We start from the raw sequence: 6,022 nt of genomic DNA, 5'->3' as shown, positions 1-6,022 counted from the left end.
AATTTATGCTGAAGCAGGAGAGGTTTTAAGTAAGACACTGGGAAGAACTCTGAACTACAGAGACTGTGGGACACTGAGTCGGGCAGCTGGGTGGAATCTCCCTCTGAAGGCGCCTCGGAATAATGGCTGACACTCAGCTCTCCAATGATCTACTCCCAGTAATGCATGGAAAGGAGTCATCAGGTCAGATTGTCTCCAAAATCCACTCAATCTCTTGATTCTAAGAAGAACCCTAGGCTTACCTTTGCCACAAATAAGATCTTAAGTGCAAAATTCCTGGTGATCTGTTCTAATTCTTTGGAACAGGATATTGGTTGTCTTGAGATGTTTTTCTTCTGGTTGGTTCTTAAAGAAGCCTGGTAGAAGGCATCATGGGTTGAGGCCCTCCCTGGCGGTCCTTTCCACTTCCTGTCTTGTTTAACCCTGGAATAACCCTGCAAGGCATGTTTTTATAGATAAGAAAACTGAGACTCAGAGGAAGAAAGCAACTCTCTGTCACATAGCTAGGAAACAGGTCAGTGTGGCTTGGAAATACTTTCTCCAACACTGGGCTGCCAGTGGGGAGGAGCTAAGTGCTGGTGGAGCAACAGCAGTGTTTCCAGGCCTGTAGGTAGTGCCGTGTGCAAAGCACAGTCCCCTCGTTCTGCTCACAGAGGGCCAGTGTGCACTCCATACCTGGAGTCTTCTCTGTTTGATCTTCCCCTGAGTTACTGTCTCCAAGTCTCTTCCATAAAACAGTGGACTTTTAGACCCCAGCACATAGTTGGAGTGCAAAACTCTGAAAACAAGAAGAGGAGGAGACAATGAATTTGTGAAAAGATGCTCAACCTCATTAGAAATCAGGGAAATGGAAATCACAGTGAGAGGGCACTTTACACCCACTACGAAGGCAAAAGTTTGACAATATCCCATGTGCAGTGAGGTTATAAACCCAGGGAACTAGTGTGCCAGTGTGGAAGAGTAATTGTTATACTATCATGTTGGAAAACAATTGGCCATATCTTAAAATACTGAACAGGCCTTATAACCATTGACTCAGTGATTGTTAAGTAGAATGGTTACATATATTCTTCTGTAACCATTTACTAATAAAAACATTTAAAATTAATAAATTAGTCTATGATATACATAGACAGGGCTTCCCTGGTGGTTCAGTGGTAAAGAATCTACCTCCCAACGTAGGAGACACAGATTTGATCCCTGGGTTGGGAAGATCCCGGAGGAGGGCATGGCAACCCACTCCAGTATTCTTGCCTGGAGAATCCCATGAACAGAGGAGCCTGGTGGGCTGCAGTCCATGGGGTCACAAAAGAGTCGGACCCTACTTAGCAATTAAATAACAATAAAAACATAGATACCAAGAGACTATAGGACTGAAGGGCTTTATAGCAGCCTTGGATGAAAAGGTTCCCAGTAGAAGGGGGTCAGCCATGGAAGAGAGCAGCATGAAGTGGCCCGCAGAGAGACTAAACTCACCAACTTTCTCGTTCATTATGAACATGGAGGCCAGATAAGACACAGGATGCCCAGTAAATTTGAATTTCAAATAAACAAAGAATAGTCTTTTAGTGTGAAGTCTGTTCCATTGTAATATTTGGGACACACTTATACTAAAAATATGTAAACTAAAAAATTCTCTATCAGAAATTCAAATGTATCATTCTATGTTTTTATTTGCTAAATCTGGCAACCCTAATAATGAACTTCTTATTACTTGTAAGGGAAGTGTCTTTTGACCCATCAATCAAAACCAATTTTTCAGTGTATAAAAAGAATCATTTCATATCAGTGAGACTTCCTTGCCAATGGGGAGTCGAATAGGACTGTTAAGAGTTTGAAGGGTAAAATCAGGCAAACTTGGTTCTGGGCTCTAGCTCGGCCACTTGCTAGATCTAGAGTAAGTTATTCACTCTTTCTATATTTTGACCTCTTGATCTGTATAACAAAGTACCTGCCTTATTAGGGCTGGTGTGAGTGCTGAATGGGGTAGGATGCATTGCATATCCTCAGCATGGTGCCAGATACAACATTATGTGCCCTCAGTAATATGAGTCACTCTTATCCATGCACTATGTTCCTTTAAATACTAGAACAGATCGATAGCATCGTGGTGGCCAAGACATCATTCTCATTTCTGAGATATTTAGGACAAAATCAGAGACAGGAGTTTCCCCATTCTTGCCCGCCTTCCACCAGCTGACTCATTGTCTGAGAACTATAAGGCAGGAGAAGGGACTAGATGACCTCCGGAGTCCTCCCAGCCCTAGCATTTGGTGGCCTGTATGTCCTTAGCAATCTTAGCTTCCTTTCCTGACGGCCCCTTCTTTGTGGCTGTAACTGAGGAGCATGTCAAGTCGTGTTGTATCCAGTGTGAGTCAGTTCCATCATAGGAATTCATTTTGAGGCTGTAAACCTCATGCTAATACCCCTACTCTTTGAAATGCACTTTTCCCATGCTTTTTAGTTCTTGCTCATACATCACATTATTACTTCAGATTCAGAGAAAACAACATTCATGATTAGATTAGGTCTTGGCCAAGATTTTTAGAGACCCCCACCACCACCCTCTGTCACCTGCAAAACTGTCTCTTCCCCTTTCCTTGCTCTTATCATCCCTGCCTCTTCATCACTTAATCTCTATATTCTGCCTTAAAAATGATTTTTATGACCGTAGTCACAGGTATAATTAACAATTTCTGTCATTGCATATTAACTTTAGGAATGTGGTTAACAAATAACTGATACTTGATACTACTGCCAACCATAAAAAAGTTCACATAACAGAATATCCATCTGTCACAAAAATAAGGGATGGGTATCTAGAACAAACACTGCCATGTTCTGTACCAGTGGTTCCATAGCACTGAATGACATGAAACTGTGAACAGGAAGAGTTCCCCTTGAAGGAGGATTCAGCTAGGTAGGGTTTGTTTTAGCTAGAGAGCTCAAATTACATGGTGATCATCCTTTGTAGGAGACTACTTTTCACAGCATGGCTGAGAGGCCCAGCATTTAAGCTCAGCCATCACCTCATTAAAGATGGGGTTACACAGGGGTTTCAGATGATGTAAGAGTTCTGGTGGGTTTCCCTGAGCCTGGTGTAGTCCACATCTTGCTCTGTGTCCCTCTTACTCCATCATAGAAGCCTTAAACATTGTGATTTTGGCAAACTTACTTTGGCTGAGTACTTAGAAGTGCATCAAGCATGTTTTCAATATCCTTGGTTTTTAGGATAAGGAGCCTTTCTTTGCAGGCTGGTTATCTCAGCCTTGGCTTCCCTGGTGGCTCAGTGGTAAAGAATCTATCTGCCAGTGCAGGAGACGTGAATTTGATCCCTGGGTTGGGAAGATCACCTGGAGAAGTAAATGGCAACCTACTCCAGTATTCTTGCCTGGGAAATCCCATGGACAGAGGAGCCTGTTGGGCTACAGACTGTGGGGTCACGAAAGTCAGACACGATTGAGCAACTAAACAGCAGCAACAACAACAACACATCTCTTCCTTACCTCAACCACCCTGTCCGCCCAAGCTGACCAAGTCTCAGCACGATCCAGAGGATGCTCTAGCTCAGAGGTTCAAACGTGTCACGTCGCCCCTGCTTCAGAGAGAGCTGCAGCAAAACTCATGACATTGCCTAACAAGCTCTGCCCAGCCTGCTTCCAGCCTGGAGCAGAGAAAGCGGCAGTGCTGTGATGAAGAGTCCTGTGCGAGAGATCAACCTTTGGGTCCATCTTCTTTGAGAAGATGAGTCAGGACGATCCCTGAGGTCCCTCTTATTTTGACATTCTAGGCTTCCACTCGGTCATGGAAGGGGAAGCTCTCCCCTTACTCCCAGGTGCAGATTCTTCTCTCTTTTTAATTATTTATTTGTTTATTTGGCTGTGTCAGATCTCAGTTGCAGCCCTCGAGATACTCCTTGCTGCGCACAGACTCTAGTTGTGGCATGCAGTCTCCGTGGTTGCAGCGTGCTGGTTCAGGTGCTCCGTGGCATGAGGGATCTTAGGTCCCCAACCAGGGATCGAACCCACATCCCCTGCATTGCAAGGTGGATCCAGATGCAGTTTTTGCTGGCTTTCTATTGTTACCTCTCCCAAATGAGCAATATTTTGTTATCCTTTCCTCTTTTCACTGAAAGGAAGGAAGGAAGGGAGGGAGGAGAGAGAAGGAGAGAGGGGGAGGAAAGAGAAAAGCTTTTGTAAACAAAATTTTAAAAATCACAAAACAGACACTGAGAAGCATTTAAGATTTCAGACATATTTGATTCTGACAGTCCTTCCAAATGCAGCGTCTTTCTTCTTCCCACCATCAGTCAGAAGTGGAAAGCAGATTTTGCCGAGGGGTTTGAGGAAGGGCTTTCTCCTTGTTTCCGTCACCGCAGTTGAATAAACTGTTCCCAGACTGCAGCAGTGTTAATCATTACTGGAAAATGAAGACAAAATCACTTAGCCATGGGATCTAGGCAACCAGGGGTGCAACAGTCAAATCCACTTAGTTCAAAAGGATTTCCAGAGGAAAATTCCACTTGGTGTTCCCTAGGCCAGCGCTTTCCTGGCTGCCTATCACCTATTCCCAGAGCTTCCTCCTCCTCCACCCATCCTAACTGCCTCATTAAAGAGCAGCAGTCCCCCTCCCCCCATAAAAAGAGCAGCCCCTGTATCCCACCCAGGCAGCAATTACTGTCATACCTCAGGCCAGCTTCACATCTGGAGGGGAAGAGAACCTAAACGGTCATTTCAGATGCTTCCTCTTCTGCCTATCTGGGGATTGAGGCTGGAGGCAGCCTAGGGTGTTTCTGTGTGTGTCTGTGTGTTTATCAGCTTGTTCTTGCATGCCTACATGAAGTTTCCATCACAAACAAAACAAAATTCCTCCCTTTGAAGAAAGAAGGTATTCAAAAGCAGTGCTTCTCTAAATATGTGCCACAGCACTTGTGTTATAAGCACAAATGTTCTTTGGTCCTATTTCTAAACACTGAGCTTAACAATCTTAAATTAATGGGGAGGTGGGGTGGGAGGAAAGCTCAGGAGGAAGGGGGTATATGTATGTACATAGCTGATTCATTTTGTTGTACAGCAGAAACTAATACAATATTGTAAAGCAATTATGTATGACTTGCTTCGTCGTGTCTGGCTCTTTGCGACCCCATGGACTGTAGCCCGCCAAGCTCTCCTCTGTCCATGGGATTCTCCAGGCAAGAATACTGGAGTGGGTAGCCATTCCTTTCTCCTGAAAGCAATTATACTCCAATTAAAAAAAAATCTAAACTTGATTTCTTGGCCACAAGACTTCTCAGATACGTTCCTGTGGATCTCTGAGAAGACGATATGACTTTCAGCATCCTGTTTCATTTGACTATGAAATGCTTTGTCACGGCGTGACTTGATCAAACAAATATTCTTCAGAATACACTTTGGGAAAAGCTGACTTTGGAGGAAAATGAGAATCCCCCTCCCGCCCCCCTCCTCCCCCCCACCGCTTTAACCTCTGGTTTAGATCCTTGGGGATTTTCAACATTGAAGGTAGAATTGATTTAGAACACAAATCGCTACTGCAAGTCACAGGTATGATGGATGTTTAGTTTGGGAGACTACGAACTGTTATCTAGCTGTGCTTGTTCTGGCAGCTAAGGAAAGAGATCTGTTTATCCACCGTGGCTTCCTCGTTGGAAGAGCAGACTTTTATCTCTGAAACCCAGGCTCTCTGAGTAGAAAGAGACCTGACCATTGTCTTGGAGCCCCTTACCTTTTCCGTGGTACCTTTGAGGTCAACTTGTCTTGACTTCTCCTCTCCCTTGACTTCTCCTCCCCCTCCCAGGCTCCTCCTGTGACTGGTCAAGAGATGCATTTTAATAGGGTCCAGATGGGGGTGTGTAGTCTCAAACTATGGTCCAGCAGCACGTGGAAACCTGTGCAAGAATGGAGTATCTTTTACAGATTAACTTCCCCTCTGTTCTTTCCTCATCTTCCCAAGAAAGTTAAGTTACCACTGCTCTGTCCTAAGTCCCTTTTTATTATATGGAATC

The 6,022-nt window shown here is 44.3% G+C and overlaps 1 long non-coding RNA gene across 1 annotated transcript; it reads right to left on the bottom strand.

Moving 5' to 3' along the window:
* Nucleotides 1–248: 248 nt before the first annotated feature.
* LOC138991180 (uncharacterized) lies at nt 249–4,395 on the bottom strand. Its single transcript, XR_011467141.1, has 3 exons — nt 3,507–4,395; nt 676–778; nt 249–434 (listed from the first exon to the last, which is right to left on the bottom strand). It is a non-coding gene; the product is annotated as an uncharacterized lncRNA (long non-coding RNA).
* Between the last annotated feature and the right edge of the window lie 1,627 nt (nt 4,396–6,022).

This window comes from Bos mutus, chromosome 16 (genome assembly GCF_027580195.1).
Source record: "Bos mutus isolate GX-2022 chromosome 16, NWIPB_WYAK_1.1, whole genome shotgun sequence".
Classification (NCBI taxonomy): Eukaryota; Metazoa; Chordata; class Mammalia; order Artiodactyla; family Bovidae; genus Bos; species Bos mutus.
This window is presented reverse-complemented; position numbering and strand designations above follow the sequence as displayed.